At 44.0% G+C, this 19,921-nt stretch overlaps 1 long non-coding RNA gene across 1 annotated transcript in view; it reads left to right on the forward strand.

Annotated features, from left to right (window-relative positions):
* Window positions 1–6,450: 6,450 nt before the first annotated feature.
* The window catches only part of LOC129457728 (uncharacterized), a 33,985-nt gene continuing 20,514 nt past the window's right edge, over window positions 6,451–19,921 (forward strand). Inside the window, exon 1 of the long non-coding RNA XR_008649359.1 lies at window positions 6,451–6,900. This is a non-coding gene — a long non-coding RNA (uncharacterized lncRNA). The remainder of the gene's footprint in view (window positions 6,901–19,921) is intronic.

The following is a 19,921-nucleotide window of genomic DNA, read 5'->3' on the forward strand; positions in this document are numbered from 1 at the left end:
CTCAGTAGAAGAACTCAGTAGAATAGATAACTTGCTAAAGTTATGTTATCTGCAGAACTAGTGAAATGCACTGACACAAGAAAATAAAATCACTGGCATCAATATTGAGAAAAGTAGATAAAATTCTCACTTTTGTATTGATATATCTTAATACCTAGAAAGCCCAAGAGACTCTAATGAAACACTAGTCAAATAAATTAGACAACTTAGTAAAGACAGTAAAGATAAATACACAAAAATCAATTGCTCCACTCTCTACTAGCATTAAACACCCAGAAATGAGAATGGGAAAAAATGACAAGAGATTAAGAGGTTTAAAAAACTTTAAAAATACTTAGAGAGAAATTTAACGTAAGAGGAACTTGAGTGGCCAGGTGCAGGGTCTCACACCTGTAACCCCCAACTGTTTGGGATGCCGAGGTGGGAGGATGATTTGAGCCCAGGAGTTCGAGACCAGCCTGGGAAACACAGTGAGACCCCATCTCTACAAGAGGAACTTGGACCCAGAGTTATATATTCCTGGGGTCACTATATCCTCACCAGTGAGGTCTGAATTTCAGCCCTGGGTTCTCTGTTCTATCTTTGCTTGCTCTCTTTCAGTCCTAGATATAGTAGCTGCTTCTTGCATTTACTATTCCTATCTTCCTTAGAGTCTTCTTTTAACTCTTTTAGTAGTTAACCACTATTTTACTAGATAAAAATCTTACATAAATTTTCCCTGTTTAAATTAGTGGTGTGGTTTCTCTCTCCAGACCCTGACTGATGCAGACCTATATGAATAAACTATCAAATCTTATTGAAAGACCCCCAAACAAGAACTAAATAGGTATTTTCTCAGATAGACTTAATGCTATAAAATATCTTTTATTCCCAGAAAACATATATAAATTTAATGATATTCTAATTAGAATTCCAGTAAGATTTTCATTATTTTTGGAAATGGATAAAAATATCTGAGATTCTGTTGGTAGGGTAATTTCATGAACAGCTATGAAAAGCATGAAAAATAAAAATTATGATGAGGGATATGACTAGCTGTATATAAATCCACAGTAATCAAATCGAAATGGTTTGGGCAGAGAGAGATAGACAAATAGATGAGTGGAAAAGAATGGAAAAATCCTGGCAAAGATCTTAGGATACATTCGAATTTCATCTATTACAAAGACAGAATTTCATTTCAGAGGGCAGAAAGTGGTTTATTTAAAAAAAAATGGGCTGGCACAAATGGCTAGTCATCTAGAGCAGAGGTTGGCAAGCTTTTTCTATAAGGAGCCAGATAGTAAATATTTTAGACCAGGGGTATCCAATCTTTTGGCTTCCCTGGGCCACACTGGAAAAAGAAGAATTGTCTTGGGCCACACAAAACATACACTAACAATAACAATAGCTGATGAGCTAAAGATAAGTAACTAAATAAAAAATAAAAGTCCATGCATAAATCTCATAATGCTTAAAGAAAGTCTACAAATTTATGATAGGCCACATTCAAAGCCATCCCAAGCCGCATGCAACCCGTGGACTGTGGGTTGGACAAGCTTGTTGAGACTTTGGTCCAAAATATTATGGTCTCTGCTGCTAGTACACAACTCTGCCATTATGGTGTGAGGGCACAGCTAGACAATACCTAAATGAATGGGCATGGCTGTGTTTCAATAAAACTTTATTTACAAACACAGGCAGCTGGCCTGTGGGCCATAGTTTGTCAACCTCTGGTTTAGAGGAAAATAAAGTAGTCCCCCATTTCTGACCAAATACAGAAATAAATTCCAGGTGGAGCAAGGACTTAAATGTAAAATATAAACCTCTTAGAAGAAAAATCCAGGTGTGACAAGGTACGATTATATTACAAAGGGTATCCATCGTAAGTCAGAAAATTCAGAAGCCATAAAAGAAAAGCTGGACCTATTTGAATTTATAAAAATGTAAAACTTTTATATGACAAAGATGTTATACACAAAGTCTGAAGATAACAGATTTGAGAAGAATGTTTGCAGTACGGATGACTGCTATCTCTAATCTACAAAAGGCTCTTACCAATTGGCAAGAAAGAGACAAACAACCCACCAGAAAAATGAACAAAGGGTATGGATTTTAGTTTAAGTGCGATTGGAGCCCTTGGAGGTTTCCAGCAAGAGGATAATATGATTTATGTTTTAAAAAGCCGACTCAGGCTGCTGTGCGGGGAATGGATTGTTGGGGGCGGGGGGGCAGGAGGTAATCAGGAAACCAGGGAGGCTGGCTGGGATATTTTTGCAGAATACCCCACTTCCCCCAAGAGGAGGCTTAATAGATGTTCAATAAATGTAGGCTGATTTTTGATGAAAACATCTGTGCCACGCCCCGCTACGGCATCCAGGCCAAGCGTCCTTGAGCTGACTCCTTGATCCTTCCCTTGAGGGTATGTGAGGTTCAGAACGTGGTAGGACTCTTTTCAACTTTCAATGGAAACAAATGTGTGTCTCTGGTTGATAAAACCCAAGAGCTTGGATGAGGGCTACCCCTGAGAAATCCTGCCATACTCGTCCACAGCTCAGTGCGGTTGCCCCTCTTGGCTCTGATTATGGAAAGGGGAGGCAAGAAGACCTGTTGCAGTCTGAAGGAACTGGTGAATGCTTAGTCTAATGAGGCAGTACACAGGAGGCAGGGGATAAAACTAACAAGGACGGGGGATCCTAAACTAACACAGGAGATGACAGAGCACATGCTTGGCCGCTCCCCACATCCCCACATGGGGAGGAGGGGGTTGCACTGAATAATCTCTTCTCTTAAGGCTTGGGGACCCAATGACTTAACTGCAAGTCATTTGTCTGCACATGAAGCCAACAGTTTTCAAGTGACAAATGGTCAAAACGAAGTAACGACTTGCTTCTCCTCAGCTAGGAAGCGGGTTTGGAAACTCTGGCCACCCATCCAGCAGCAGGAACAGCAGCTGGAGTGACAGGCAGCACAAAGAAACGTCCCTTCCTCCCTCTGCAAGGTTTAGGAAGCCCGAGGCAAAAAGCCGAGGCTGTAGAGCGGCACTGGGCCTGGAGCTTGGAACTCAGGCTCGGTGGCTCCGTGCAGAGCCTCCGCTTTTTCAAATGTAAAATAAAAAACATCCTGGACAGGAGGGATCTCTGGAGAAAAATGAAAGAACGCACACAGACGAGAGCTGCTGGGGAGAGGCAGCGGAGCTGACATTTTCTGCAAAGGGAAGAGAATAGCATTGCCGCAGAGGGACCCTGCATCCAGCAACAGAGCTCTTGTGGCTTATCTTTGTGGAGGCCTCTCTGTTGCCTGAAATCCCTTGTGGAGCAAGCATAAGAAAGTGGATCCGAAGGAACTGGGGGGGTGGGGGGTGGGCAGTGTTAGCTCCCCTCCAACTCTGCCCCTCACAGCTGCATCCAGGCAAATTGAGGATGCTCTATTCTCCATGACCAAGCCTGTGTCTGGTTTCCCAGGGAGATGGGCACAATGGACCCTGCTTGCCAACGATGCTGGTCTTTAACAAAACAGCAGTGCCTCGTGCTCTGCACAAACACACATTTCTGCACACCCAGAAGAATGCATGCCTTCCAAAGAGTATCTGCCATGTGGTAGACGCTCAGGAAATTCAGGATCCTGCAATCATTTTAAAGGCCTCCCAAATGGCGGGTGCTCCACAAACACACTTCAAAGAAATAAATGAATGAATGAGCAGATTATTTTGGAATCACGTTCTAATAATCCATCTGGATATGTAGACCCCCAAACAGAGGCAACAACCATGTGAATTCAATTCCTGCCATGATGTCAGATGCTCTTGGCCAGGAATTGGCAAACTGCAGCCCAAGGACCAAATCTGGCCTGCACCCTGTTTTTATAAATAAAGATTTATTGGAACACTGCCACACCCCTGTGTTTACATATAGTCTATGGGCTGTTTTTGAGCTGTTAACAGTAGGCCAGCTTGAGTAGTTACAACAGAGATCATGCGGGCTGCAAAGCCTGAAATATTTATTATTTGGCTCTTCACAGCAAAATTTGCAGACTCTTGCTCTAGGCAACTTCCTGGATTTAGCAGGTCTGAGTGAGGTCAAGGATTTCATGTTTCTAAGCAGCTTTCACTTGAAGTTGATGCAGTTAGTCTTGGAGCCACCCCTTGCAAAGCAAGGTTTTAGGCACTCTCTTTTTCCAAAACAAACAAAAGTATGATGAACCATTAAACATTAAGTACCAATCCTGTACACAGCATGAACTTGGCCCTGTAGTATCACATAACTTGAGTCAGCTGCAATCAAAGAAAGTCTTGGATATCCCTGTTTCTCACCTCATAGGCCTCACTTACTGATACGAGCCTAGCAGCATACACCAAGGAAGAGATTGGAACGTTCCTGTTTAGTTCATCAATAGCCACAAATCTAGACAGACAGCTCAGTGGACATTCATTGCCTTTTGACTTCCAGCATCCATTCATTCCCCTCCTGATGGCAGCAATTTTGAAATATTTCTCTCTTCCCATTTCCATTACTGTGCCTTGGGCAGGGCTGACTCCAGGCTCAGCCCAATCAGCATCTTGCATCCCTCCTAAGTTACCCTGATTGGTTCAGGGGTGAGCATGTGACCCAGTGGGTTCCCATGGGACTTTTGTGGAGACTTCCGTGAAAACAATGTTCTCTCTTTCCTAGAGCATCTGTAGTGAGACAACATAGAATCTGAGCTGCTGTAGGCATCTCATGACCCTAAGAAGGGACTCTAAGAAGGAAAAGAACAAGCATGGAGGGGACAGTTCCAAGCAACACGAAGGAGAAGAAACTTGGTGACTTTGTTTAGGCTCCTAATCAAATGCTACCGCTAGCCACAGGATGTTCCCATGGGTTTTTCAGTTATATGAGCCCACACATCCCTTTTTGCTTCTGCCATTTGGAGTTGCAATTTCTGTGCTTTGCAATTGAAAAAAAAATTCAGATAGGAAAAATTACTAAAACTTTCCATCTGGCTGTGGCTGAGCAATTAGGGCCATGAACACTCCTGCATGTTTGGACACATTTTGGCACGTCTGCAGGAGGAGCATGAGTAAACGGCTGCCTGTCTTGGAGCTGAGGCACTTGCTGCCTTGGCCATCACCAAGGCTGCTATCACTTATAGACCTTGGCAGCTCCAATCTCTCCAACCGCAACCAGCTCATGCCAAAACAGTCCCTCAGTTTCAAGAAAAAGGATCCTGGGAAAGGGTTCAGGAATCCTGCTACAAGTCAACTGAGCAACGTGTTAGGTTTTGAAGGGAAGGTGAGGGTTAAAGAAAGACACACACAGAAAGTGGCAGCTCTACAGCAAATGCAAGCTTTATGTCCAGCATAAGACCTCCAGAGATGGAGGACCAGCCTAATGCCAGTGCCCACCACTGCTTACAGGCTGGGGTACTTACAGGTACGGGCAGGAGGGGCCTGGGCAGTATGGCTTGCTGCCCGGGATGATATTGATAAGACATTCCCATGATGAGGCAGTTTGGCCTTTGTTCCCATGGAAGGTGATGTTCCTTGCACTTTCTCCCAGCAGGGTATGATAAGGATGTTCCTGTGTCTTGTGGTCAGGTGGTTGGGCAGGATGTGTCTCATGCCCCGAACCCCCATGGAATGTTTCACTTGACCAAGATGTGTGAAATGGTGGGGGGGGTGAGGGGTTACAAAATGATGTGGTTTGATCTAACACAAAGAACCACTGAAGAACCTACCAAAGGGTAGGTCATCTCAGTTGAAACTATACCAGGTAATGTTTTCTTTAGCACCATTCCACGTTCTCTTAGCATCTTCTTGACCCTAAAGTAACCAATGCTCGCTCTCGCTCTCTTTCTCTCTCTGTTTCTCTCCCCCCATCTCTCTCTCTCTCTCTCTGTTTAACTCTCTTACCAAAACAACTTTCAACTAGTAAGCAGATAGGAAATGACCCTATTAAACAACCCACAGGAGTCAGGTTCACCAGTTTTTTAACCAGATAGATCTGGATTTGAATTCCAGGCTCACCCCTTACTAGATGTGCATGTATAAATAAGCAACTTAAATGCTCTGAATCCCAGTTTGCTTATTTTTTTAAATATATGCTTTGCTGAGTTATCATAGGGAGACGAGATAAGGCATATAGTGGTTAGGTGTAAAACTATTATCAAACCATAAAAATAATATTACGGACATAACATTAATATTGTTTTAGCCTCCTGGAGGTGTTTGCATTTTCATAGGGAGCAATTCCTTTCTTAACCCAACATTAGGAACTGTAACGTCAGAATTTCAGCCTCGGCGACAGACCTATTGCTAGGTTTATATCTGACAGGTGGCTACTTAAAGAAGGTGTTCAAGAGCACTGCACAGTCCTTAGGCAATTACCCTGAGAATCAGAAACTCAGGCCATATATGTAGAAGCAAAAAAAAAAAAAAAAAAAAAAAAAAAAAGATTCTAGAGATTGGAGGGGTTGCTGAGTGACAATCAGGCTGTCATCACTGAATTCTGATGGGCTACCTGGAACTGGCTTAGGGTGGGATTACATATGCCTCCTGCCACATCGGATTTCCCTCTATTTGATCAGGGGTAGCATCATCCAGTGAGTAAATCTATTAGTGATCTCCCTCGCATAACCTAGGAACTCTCTCAGGATCCATTTTTGCAGTAGTTTTGAGAAAACGACCAACAACAGCAAAGAGAGTAGTTCTTCCATTCCAAGAGCAGCCATCTTGCTTAACTGACAAACTAGAGAGAACTGCAAGGACTCAGTACATCCCTGGCACAATCCATTCGCTCTCACAGCATATTATATGAGACTGTGTGAGCCCTGCTTCCACGGTACACTAAAAACCCATGGTCCCTGCATTATTTGAGCAACTGACAAGCTTCTGAAGTTAAGATTCACAAATGCTGAGAGCAGTACCCAGTGGATTTGTGGCAGGTGAGCAGATCCTTCTCATCTCCCATTTTGGAAATTTCACATTTCATTCTGCTTTGTGAATCCCACAACTTCATGACAATATAGATTGACATTTTGCCAAAAAAATAACAAATAATGTTCTGCTTGAGGGAAAATCAGACATTAGGCTTCTTATGAAGAAACAAGGGGTCATGTTGAAAACTTCAGGATAACATATCTTGGAGAAGAAAGAGCCATTCAGTGGTTCACTCCCCAAGTCTGTGGGAGGGTTTTTTTTTTTTTTTTTTTTAAAAAAAGGTTATTTTCATAACTTTGAGACTACAATTAATTACTGCAAAACCCACGGAAAAACTGCCTCTTTTCAATAATTTTTCCCCCATCTTTTTCCCTAAGAGTCTTCAAATATGACAACATTCTTATTTTCAATTAAAACAAAAAATTGAACAGATGTGCCTCAAGAGGGCTGGCAGTGCCTTTAAGAACTGGTAATAATTTATTTAGAACCATGTACAGTAATATGATATATCTTTACACACAAGTTGCACAGAAACACCCCCTGCTTTTGGTGTGGTACTTACTGTTCCTTGTTGGAACACCCAGGAAACTTCCATATGTCAGAGATCATGTATGACAGTCCTATCTTCTGTGTAAAAGGTCATCTCCCAGCAGAAGAATAGCTCGCCTAGTTAAAGGGATACCAATTTTTAAATGCTCTGCCAAGCTGTAGATGGAGAGAATGAGTGAGAGAGGGAGATGTCAGATTTCAAATGCAGGGCATGCTCATTGTGCCCTCGGATGCTGAGCTGGGAAGAGGGGGAGAGAAACCTCTATTTAGAGATGATTGGAAAAAATCAGTGCCACACAGTGCACTTGAGAAGCAATGTGGGAGGGTGTTCTTGCCCTCTCCTTGGATGTGGCAAAATGGCCACCATGGAAACAGGAAGCAGCAGCAAATGGCTGCCACGGGTCTTCTCGGATGCTTGAGGAAGTATCTATGTGTATCCAGGCCTGTGTGGGGTATTCCTAGGGTAGCAGGTTTTTAAAGTCAGGGTGAAGAAAAGGGAGGCATTTAGAAGGAATGGACAATTGACAAAGAAAGTGGTCAGACAGCACCAAAGGGTAATGATCTGGGAAAACCCAAGGCTCCAAGAAAGTACGTTGACTCCAAGAAAGTACGTTGACCACAAGAAACTTAGAATTTACAGTATTTTAGCCACCTTGAAACTATATAACCATGCCAGCTCAAGTAACCAAAAATATCCTAGTCCCTGCACTAGCTGCTTTTGAAATATCCTGTTTAAAATGACCCCCTCACCACCATGGGTAAGTTGGCAGGGGATTGGAGGCTCCATGGAGGGCTATCCCTAAGCCAACCTGCCAGGCAGGCAGGCAAGATTCTGCCCTCCCCAACCTCCCCCTGCTAGCTCCATTCCTCCTGAGAGGCAAAGACTTCCCGATGTTCCTGGTTGCATCAGACACCAATCTGGCCCAACTTCCCTATTAGAAGGCCTCTGTGACAACCAGCCAATCCGACGCACCAATCTGAGTAACTGTGTTTTCCCTCCTTCAGGACATGGTTACATTTAGTTCGATCTTTTCCTTCCCAAGGCAGATGCCCAAAGCAAAGAGAGTGAAGCAGTCAGAATTTCAGACACTGTGAACAACTCCCCTTGGGGTACCTCTGGGGCTGGTGTCTTTACATCATGACGACAGAGAGCTGGCCCGCGCAGACTATGGCCACGGCGTCTTAGAGGTTTTGTTTCTCTGCAGGCGTCCACGTGCTCTGTTTCTTTCCCTCCTCACCACTCTCCAAACCACGCTCACACAAATACATGTCCCCATATGCAAAGATGCACATATGTATATTGTATATCAGTGTGACACTCACACGCATGTGGGGTATTAGCATAGCCTTCCCCCCACCTCCCCCGAGTCCCTCTTGTGCTTCCCAGCACCCAGCATCCTCCAAAGCAGGCAGTGGCACACTATGGCTCATAAGCTAAATCCAGCCACTGCCTGCTTTGTAAATAAAGTTTTGCTGGAACACAGACCTGCTGATTCGTTTGTGTATTTTCTGGCTGCTTTTGCAGTAGAACAGGGTGGAGGAGTCACAAAAAAAGACCATGTGGTCTGAAATATTTGCTCACTGGCCCATTAAGAAAAAGTTTGCTGCCCCCTAGTCTAAAGCAGCATCTTATACCTAGAAAATCTATTTCTTAAAAATTGTCAACAGGTCTTTCTCTTATCTTAAAAGTAATTCATAAACCTGTACCTTTTAGAGTCATGGAGCCATGTAATTAGAAGGTGTAGTTTAGAAGATTAGTCCTACTTATGGCCTAGTACCTGATTATCTTCTAGGATACCTGTGGACGTCTCATCTCTCTTGATGGTTCCAGTAAAAGGCAACACACAGCTGCTCACAGGGAAGCTGTGATGTTTCCCAACAGCTCTATTGGAAAGTTCTTTTTTATCTGCAGTGAAAATCTGATTTCCTATCATTTTCACCCACTGGTTCCCATTCTGCCCTTTGGGGCCAGTCAGGAAAAGGAGGACAATCCACTTTGAAAAATCGGCCAGGCATGACAGCTAGTGCCTGTAATCCCAACACTATGGAAGGCAGAGGTGGGTGGATCACTGGAGGTCAGGAGTTCGAGACCAGCCTGGCCAACATGGTGAAACCTCATCTCTACTGAAAATACAAAAATTAGCCAGGCGTGGTGGTGCATGCCTGTAGTCCCGGCTACTCAGGAGGCTAAGGCAGGAGAATCACTCGAACTTGGGAGGCGGAGGTTGCAGTAAGCTGAGATTGCACCACTGCACTCCAGCCTGGGTGACAGAGCGAGACTCTGTCTCAAAAAAATAAATAAATAAAAAATAAAAAAATAAAGCATCAAGTATCTGGAGATAACTGGCATGCCTCACCTTTCTATTTTGGTTCTCCAGGTTAAAAAATAACTCCAGTCCCTCTACCTGTTCCTCGGGTGGTGTGGTCTCAAGGCCCCACCACCTCTGTAGCGTCTCTTGGTGGCCAATATCCCTCTTAAACTTAGAAAGCCGTGAGTACTGTGAAGACATCAGGTGCTTTCTCAAGATAAGCATTCATTCCTGGTCACCGTGATGCTGAGAGTTCACCAGGGAAGTGTTAGAAGCTTCTGGAGGGCAGGAGCAGAGGCTTGCTGCTCTCTTTCTGGAGCAGCAGGCACAGGGTAGCCCCATCATCTAACAGGGTCCCAAGATGCCCTCTGAAGCTGGATATGCCAAGCCTTTGCACCAGTGGCTGGAGGCCTAGCGGGGATTCCACCGGAAATCTGGATCTAGAGAATGGTATATTTTGAATTAACCACTCAACAAATCATAAAGCAGGATTGTCAGACTCATTATGGGAAAAGCTGCACTGAAAATAATGCCTTAAGTATGTGTTGTTGCTGCTGGGGATACAATTGGTATTAGTGGCTTAAAGGGCTCAGGAAATTTCCATGAGACCGTAACAAAGGAACAGCCAGCATTTGGTGGGAACAATGGAGGATGAACCCTTTTTTTTCATCGATGAAAGGACATCTTTCTTATTATTTAAAAATTTGCTTCTCCAAACACCCACTTCTCCCCCGTGTACCATGTCAGAGTTACTGAGGAGGTTTAAAAAAAAATCATTAAACAACCCCCCCAAAAGAGGGCTCAATGAGGTCTAATTCTGTGGTAATGAGCTCCAATTTAACGCCATCATTATTTCTGACATTAAAGGCCCGAGAATAGTGTCACGTGCCCAGAAGCTTTTTTTTTTTTTTAAACCAGCTAATCCCAGAAATAAGAAACTGCCATGAGGGACAGTGAGTCAGGGCCTGTAAAAGTGCTTTAGGAGAGGACTGTGGCGATAGACTGACCTGAGCCTGGGAGGCACAGCCTGCACGAGGCCCTTAGCCACCTTGGGCGGACGGGGCCCAGCTCGTGCAGTGACTGTCCAGTGAGTCATTAAGAGCCTAGGTTTTGGCCGGATGTGCTGGCTCATGCCTGTAATTCCAGCACTTTGGGAGGCCAAGGCGTGCAGATGAGTTCAATACCAGCCTGGCCAACATGGTGAAAACCTGTGTCTACTAAAAATTAGCCAGCCATGGTGATGGGCACCTGTAATCCCAGCTACTCAGGAGGCTCAGGCAGGAGGACTGCTTGAACCCAGGAGGCAGAGGTTGCAGTGAGCCAAGGTCACACCACTGCACTCCAGGCTGGGTGACAGAGTAAAACTCTGTCTCAAAAAAAAAAAAAAAAAAAGTGTCTAGGTTTGGTGTTAGATTCTAAGTTTGAGGCTTAGCTGTGCTGCTTGTGCCAAAACCTTATGACTTTAGGGAATTTTACTTAAGTTCCTCATGCCTTGGTTTGGCTCATCTGTGAAATGGAACCCACAATAGTACCTACTACCAGGTGGAGACAAAATTAAATAGGATGCAGAAAACAGACTCTAACATATCAAAGAGAAGAAAGGAATCCACAGGATGATGGACAGGGAGGGACGTCTGGAAGCAACAGCTGGGCTCCAGGCTTAGAGATCAACCAGTGCCAAAGGGGGCAGATCAGAGGCTCTAGAAGAACTTTCGTAAGAAGACGAAATTAGTGGAATGCCCAATATATTTGGATACATTGAGAGATGACGCATACAACCGGGAAGACTTCAGGTATATGTCAATGACAGAAGACTAAGAAAAGCAAAAACAGAACCACTGAAAACAGAGTCATTCAGGAAAGGAAGAGTAAACAGAATACACTACATGGCTCAGCTAGGCTAAACACCGATCTGATAAAAATGGCAACATCATGATATTGGCAAGATGGGAATTTTATGAGGGTTTTTTGAAGGGGAATTTAAAAGAGAGCTGGACCCTCATTTTTCACAGTGGGAAGTCAGTAGATAATGCCTAGAAATAAAAATCAAGAAATAGCAACAAGGCCAGGCGCAGTGGCTCACACCTGTAATCCCAGCACTTTGGGAGGCTGAGGTGGGCGGATCACTTGAGGTCAGGAGTTCGATTACAGCCTGGCCAACATGGTAAAACCCCATCTCTACTCAAAAACACAAAAATTAGCTGGGTGTGGTGGCGTGTGCCTATAGTCCCAGCTACTCAGGAGACTGAGGCACGGGACCCTTGAACCCTGGAGGTGGAGGCTGCAGTAAGCTGAGATCACACCACTGTACTCCAGCCTGGGTGACAGAATGAGACCCTGTCTCCAACAACAACAACAACAACAAAAAAAGAGTGAAAGAAAGAAATAGGAACAAAAGTATTTCATTGAGAGATATGGAGGTAAAGTTCTAAGGAATCAGTTTAAAGCATTAAAAGAATTTATCCATAAGGGAGTAGGAGCTAGATAGGGGATTTTGGGGGAGAAATTATATATATTTTTGCAACAAGCTGGAAGGACTGTATGAATCTGAAAACTGTCTATATAAGTAACTTTGATAACAGTAAAACTAAATAAAATTCCTATTGAAATGGATCCCATCAATTGATTTCACCACGAGTTCCTCTGGATTTATTAGGATTAAGACCAGATTTAGCAGTTTCTCTGTTGGCTCTCTCAACCTTCTAACAGATGAAATGTTGAATAAGGCAGGTCAAGAGTGTTTCCAGAAGCATATCTTTGGTTTTTCTTTTTCTTTTTTTTTTTTTTTTTTTGAGACAGTCTCACTCTGTTGCTCAGGCTGGAGTGCAGTGGCCTGATCTTGGCTCAATGCAACCCCCACTTCCCAGGTTCAAGCGATTCTCCTGCCTCAGCCTCCTGAGTAGCTGGGATTACAGGCACCTGCCACAACCCCCAGCTAATTTTTATATTTTTAGTAGAGATGGGGTTTCACCACATTGGCCAGGCTGGTCTTGAACTCCTGACCTCAGGTGATCTGCCCACCTCGGCCTCCCAAAGTGCTGGAGTTACAGGTATGAGCCACCATGCCTGGCCAAGAAAGAAGTTTCATTGGCTCACAGCTCAGCATGGCTGGCTGGGCTCAAGCAATACTTCCATCTCAGCCTCCCCAGATGTTGGGATTACAGATGGGAGCCATTGTACTTGGCCCTTCCCTCCAATTTAAGCTGAGTATTTCTTTGATCAAGTCAGTACGTTGCTTGTCAGTACGTTCTTGTCAGTCTCAATGGGCTGACGATTGGGCCCATGACGTCCCCCATGATCACTGATAGTATTTTGCCATTCCTGATACTGCAGTTCCTGGTCTTCCCCCTTCCTCCATATAAACGTCACATTCAGTACTCCCAATCTAGACAGCTGTTCATACGCTAGTTCCTTTGAGATCAAAATTATGAACTCAGATTTGAAGCAGAGATGAGCACATACCAAAGTTGTTTTGTGCTGTTCACAACTTTAAAGTCACTTTAAAGGCGAGAAAATCGAGTTGCTACTGGATGTATGCATTCCTTCTCACATGAATTTTCCTTCTGATGCTGTGTGCCGTTTCCTGGCTCTGATCACATTGAATAAACTATGAAAGTTGGGACCTAATCTCCAAAACGAGAGGACAACGATTCCTGCAGGAAAACACATTCTCAGGGAGTCACCATAGTATCCAGTGGGTAAAAGCACTGTTTCAAAAGGAAAAATGCTAGAAAATACTGAATTGTTCAATTAAGAACATTAATTCTTTAGTGGTTTTCTACCTGTATGCCAACACTACAGATATCCTATTATATATATATCTCTGTCTCATGTATATCATATATATGATATATATGAATATATGAGATATATATAAAGTATATATTGTATATTATAGAGTGTATATGATATGTATACATATATCAAATATATATCATATATATACATGTATCACATATATATAAAATTTTCTTTTTGAGACAGAGTCTTGCTCTGTTGTCCAGGCTGGAGTGCAGTGGTGCAATCTTGGCTCACTACCACCTCCACCTCCTGGGTTCAACTGATTTTTGTGCCTCAATCTCCCAAGTAGCTAAGATTACAGGTCCCCTCCCCAACCATGCCCAGCTAATTTTTTGTATTTTCAGTAGAGATGGGGTTTCACCATGTTGGCCAGGCTGTACTTGAACTCTAAGCCACAAGTGATCCACCTGCCTCGGCCTCCCAAAGTGCTGGGATTACGGGTGTGAGCCACTGCACCCAGCCCTATTTAATATTTTAAAATAATACTTTACATGAACAGAGACAGAAGGACACAGATACGCTTGTAATGGTACAGAAAACCCTGTTGAAATTGTAAAAACTGGTATGGTAAATAACTTTCTAGATTTTATATTAATCGAGGCTTTGACATGGTCCCAAAGTAAATTGCACTCTGTACCCCTTAGATAACATTTTCAGTGTACTTCTATGTGCCAGACACTGACCTAAGCATCTTACATTTATCATATTATGTCACATTCTTATTAACCCATTTGGCAGACAAGGAAACCAAGGCCCAGAAGGGTAAAGACATTTGCCTTGGGATTGAAAGTTCACATTAGTAAAGTGAGGACTTGAACCCAGCTCTCATCACAAAGACCATGCTCTTTATCACTAGAGCAGCAGTTTTCAATAAGGGGTGGTTTTGCCCCATGGAGGACATTTGGCAATATCTGGAGACATTTTCAGTTGCCATGCCTGGGGCTGGGAGTGCATCTGGAATCTAGGGTAGTATCTAGAGGGGAGATGTCAGGGATAATGCCAAACATACTACAATGCACAGGGCACCCTCACAAAAAAGAATCACCTGTGCTGAGCACAGTGGCTCATGCCTGTAATCCCAGCACTTTGGGAGGCGAGGCAGGTGGATCACCGCTGTCAGGAGTTCGAGACCAGCCTGGCCAACACGGAGAAACCCTGTCTCTACTAAAAATACAAAAATTAGCCAGGTGTGGAGGCGCTTGCCTGTGGTCCCAGCTACTCAGGAGGCTGAGGTAGGAGAATCACTTGAACCTGGGAGGCGGAGGTTGCAGTGAGCTGAGATCACACCACTGCACTCCAGCCTGAGTGACAAAGTGAGGCTGCGTCTCCAAAAACCCCCCCAAAAACCAATCATCTGGCCCCCATGCCAAGAGGGTCACCCTGCACCGTGCTCTGCTTGTTTTTCTTTAAGAAATTCTGAACTAATTGCCCATTATCCTATCCACAGCATCTAGAGCTGTAGCTGGCACATAGTAGGCTGTTATCCCCTAACTATGAGCAAATGGATTATTTTTCTGAAATAAATAAATAAAGCCCCTATATGGCTACATAAAAAGACACCAATTGTTTTTCTTTCATAAGTGATTATGTGCCTAATACTTTAAAAAGGCCTATAGACTTGAACCTCACCACAGGTGCTTGGAACAGGGGCCCTGATATGTAAAACTCCCCAGGGACGGTATACAAGTCCCATGAATAGACCCTAATTACTTACCTTAAGTGCAGATATATAAGACATCTACCAATTTGTTCCCCTACACACCAGTTGTCCCACAGGACTTTGTTAAGTATGCTTATATGTACATCTTAGAGTTATACTTTTAACAAGGTTTAGAAGAAAACAATGCTTACTATACACTTCTTGGGTTTTCTTTTCCCTTTGTTATTCCATAATCATCACCCTACCTGGAATAAATAGGCCAGGGCCTTAGAGGAATGTAGCAATTCTGTTGAAGTTATGGGAAAGTGGCTGAAGGGCCTAAATGGAAGATGGGGAGTTAGAAAATGGAAAGACACAATATTCCCTGTTAGCCTCCCAGCGGGCATCTTTCTCCACACCTTTCTAGTTTGTACGATGGGAAGAGGCTTATGTGGAGGAGAGGACAGAGAATTAGGTCACAACCATGATAACTGAAGATTGGCTTATTTATGAATGTCTTGCACGGTGCAAGTGTACTGTGTAGGCTCAAACTGGAGAAGGCTGTATTTTAACCTCCTTTTGCAGCTTCAATGAAAGTTTTCAAAGGGGAATTGACATGTTTAATTGTTAACTAGAAGACTCATTTATTTTTTTTTCCATTCATTCATTCAACACATACTAAGTGTGTTAGTCTGTTTTCACACTGTTATGAAGAACTGCCTGAGACTGGGTAATTTATAAAGGAAAGAGATTTAACCGACTCACAGTTCTACATGGCTGGAAAGGAAACTTACAATCATGGCAGAAGGCAAAGGGGAAGCAAGTACGTCTTACATGGCAGCAGGACAGAGACAGACAGAGAAGGGGGAAGTGTGCCAGACTCTTATCAAACAACTAGATCTTGTGAGAACTCTCTCACTATCACGAGAACAGCACGGGGGAAACCATCGCCATGATCCAATCACCTCCCAACAGGTCCCTCCCTCGACATGTAGGGATTACATTTCAAGATGAGAGTTGGGTGGGGACACAGGGCCAAACCATATCACTAAGCACCAGGGTATCCTCCTGAGTACACAGATGGCCTACATTTCCTAACCTCATTTGTGGTGAGGTGTGGCCATGTGGATGAGTTCTTACTAGCACAGATGAGCCTAAGTGATGCCAGCTACTTCTCTGCCCAGACCTTAACACTGATCCTGTAGGTGGTGGCAATGCCCCTGCAGTGTGGAAGCAGCATAAGGAAATGAACCTAAGCGGCTCTCTTGTGAGCAAGACATTCACTTCTTTGCTTATCCAGCTGCTTTATTTGGGGGCATCTTTGTCATAGCCTTTGTACTTACTTACATGGATGTCTAATAGCAGTCTATGCACTCATGGAGTTCATAATCCAGACAGACAGTAAATACCAAAGATAATCGGGGAGGCCTCTCTGAGGAGGTGACATTTATGATGAGACCTGAAGAGTAAGGATTATCAGCCATGCAAAGATCTGGGTGCTCAGGCAGACAGAAAATCAAATGCAAAGGCAGAAATTAACTTGTGTCTGAGGAATAGAAGAGTGACATGGCTGGAATGCAGTGATGAGGTCAGAGCATTACTGGGTGAGGTTGAGAGGAGGCAGAGGAAGAGTAAGTGGAGGCAGTTCTAAGTGTGACGTGAAGCCACTAGAGTGTCTTAAAGTGGGTATAGGCGTGTGTGTGGAGAGAGAGAGAGAAGGAGAGAAGGAAAGAGATAGCATTTGATTTGCATACTGAAGATCACCTTTGGCGATGGCATAGAAAACAGACAGCAAGGATCAAGAATAGAAATGAGAAAAGTGAAGACAGAATTGCAGTGGTTCAGTGAGCAGTGATGGTGGCTTGGATCAGGCTATTAGTAGTGGGGATGTGGGAAAGGGCTGGATTCAGGGATGCGTTTGGAGAGAAAGTCAATGGGTCTGACTGACAGATTGGAAGTGGAGGGTGAAAAACAGTTCTTATCTTGAGCAGGTGGGCAGTGGTGGTATTTATTAAGCTGGGCAAGACTTTGGGGGGTCTTGGAAATGGGGGGACATGAAGAGGCCTGTTTTGTTTTTGCTTTTGTTTCTTTTGGAGACGGAGTCTCCCTCTGCCACCCAGGCTGGAGTGCAATGGTGCAATCTTGGCTCACTGCAACCTCTGCCTCCCAGGTTCAAGTGATCCTCCTGCCTCAGCCTCCGGAGTAGCTGGGATTACAGGTGTCGGCCACCATGCCCGGCTAATTTTTATATTTTTAGTAAAGACGGGTTTTCACCATGTTGGCCAGGCTTGACTTGAACTCCTGATCTCAGGTGATCCAGCCGCCTAGGCCTCCCATAGTGCTGGGATTACAGGCGTGAGCCACTGCACCCAGCCAAGAGGCCTGTTTTAAAAGTGCTAAGCTTGAGACGCCTGTTAGAGGTTGACATGGAGAGTCTGGGGTTCAGGACAGATTACTGAGGAGTCTTCAGCAAATCAATAGAATTTAAAGCCACAGACCTAGATGTGTCCTCTTAGGGAAAGGGAAATGGGAGAAAAAGAGAAGACCTGGGAAAAAGTGTCTAGCACACATTTAGGCATCTTCTCACCAGTGTCAAGGATAAACAACACATCAGCATTTCTAGGGAAGCGGGGAAGAATCTGCACTGTTGGTAATTCCAACTGGCACCATGAGAATTTCTTTCTGTGAGTGCTGGTGCCAGCCTGCACTGGCTCATGATAGCTGTTTGTTAAATTTTCAGGAGTCATGTGAGCCAGTTATTAAATACAGCTATTATTGTGGAAGTCAGGATGGAGCATTTATAACACAGAAATCAGCAAATTATCCATAGGAGGATCTCTAAAAATTTTTGAGAGCCTATTTATAAGCACACCACTGGTCCCCCCCATACTTTGTGTCCAGACTTATCAGAGAAATGGCATGGGATCCCCAGATGCCATCTGACTCATTTCTTACACAAGCCGACCCATAAGCACATCATTTGTAGTACATGATGGCATGATCCCATTGGCTGGGAACTCCTATAACACTGTGACCTCCATCCGGTGTTGCTCTCCTGCCAGCACAAGTACACTGTAAGTGGCAGTGTTTTTTGTTTTTTTTTTTTTTTTTTGAGATGGAGTCTCACTCAGCTGCCCAGGCTGGAGTACAGTGGCACAATCTCAGCTCACTGCAACTTCCGCCTCCTGGGTTCAAGCAATTTTCCTGCCTCAGCCTCCCAAGTAGCTGAGACTACAGGCGTGCACCACCATGCCCTGCTAATTTTTTATTTTTTATTTTTTGTATTTTTAGTAGAATCGGGGTTTCGCCATGTTGGCCAGGCCAGTCTCAAACTTCTGACCTCAGGTGATCCACTCGTCTTGGCCTCCCAAAGTGCTAGGATTACAGGAATGAGCCACTGTGCCCGGCAGTGGATCTTAAGCAGCCCTACAAAAATGTTAAAGGGAAGGGTTAGGAACCTGAGTATCTGGATTTTTGTGGAATTAATTCTTAGAAAAGCAGAATATTCTCTTTACTAAACAATAGTCACAAACGATCTGGAAACTTGGGGAGTTCCTTTCCTCTGAGGCATGGGTGGAAACACTGAGGTAAATACTTTGCCCCATGAAAGAAAGCAGAGGGGACTCCAGTTTCTTGGATATTCGAGACATCTCTCCAACCTTGGGGACACATAGGACCCCATGATAGCAAGTTTGTTTTTTATAATCCTTTCTTTTTCTCCACTCAGTCTTGGTATTTTCTCCACCACACCTATTTCATTGACTCTAAGATGTGTTTTCACAAAGGTGCAAATGGGTTGATTAGTTTATTCAGGAGTATCGACATGCTACGGTGCACTGGAGCATGCAGCCAATCTCCCTGCACGCTTGAGTGGGCCGTGGTTACCTCCACTGCCTCCAACGGGAATCGAGTGCTGTTTTGTCTCTGTGCTAGGGGACTGGAGAGATGTGTCATTCCAGCATCACCCTAATTATGATTTTCAGAAGATGTAGCTGTCTGGATATAACAGGACCATCAAAAGTGTGTGGAAAGAGTGTGTGTGGTGTGTGGCATACGTGTGTGTGTGTGTGTGTGTGTGTGTGTAGATAGCGGAAGGTACACCCTCAGAGGCTGGGCTTAAGAATGAAATGGAGTTATTGCATTACTGCCTGTGCAAAGCTGGGGCTGCACACACAATAACAGACATACAGACATAGGTGCTCATATGCATATGTACAAAACCCACGAGCTTTCCTGAGCGAGGCTTTTCTTTAGAGATGAATTTAGTGAATCAGAGAATGTCAAATCTGTAAAAAAAAAAAAAAAAATCACCAAGGTTATCAAATCCAAAGCTTTGTTGTTGTTGTTGTTTCAGATGAGGAAACTGAGGCCCAGAGAGGTTAAATGATTGCCCTGAAGCCACACAGCTAACCAGAGAAGATATAAGTTCCTGCCTTTCTTACTTCCAATTCTCATAAGCAAGTTTCTGCATGAACAAGGTGGCAAGTCTGAGCAAAATGCTAAAACCGTGGCCCCATTTTGTTTGTGCACGTGTGTGTGTACATGAGCTATTGGTGTGTGACGGGAGTTTGCCGGGATATTCTCTCCCTGTTTCACGTTTTCACATCTCCCACAAGATGGGAATGAAAAGGAAGGAAGAGCTGAACCATTCCCTCAGGCAAGTAGATCTGTGGCAAACAAAGAGTCCACAGCTCGGTCTCCGCGGGGTCAGTCTGACTTCCTTCTCTC

Source organism: Symphalangus syndactylus, chromosome 11 (genome assembly GCF_028878055.3).
Source record: "Symphalangus syndactylus isolate Jambi chromosome 11, NHGRI_mSymSyn1-v2.1_pri, whole genome shotgun sequence".
In the NCBI taxonomy this organism is placed as follows: domain Eukaryota; kingdom Metazoa; phylum Chordata; class Mammalia; order Primates; family Hylobatidae; genus Symphalangus; species Symphalangus syndactylus.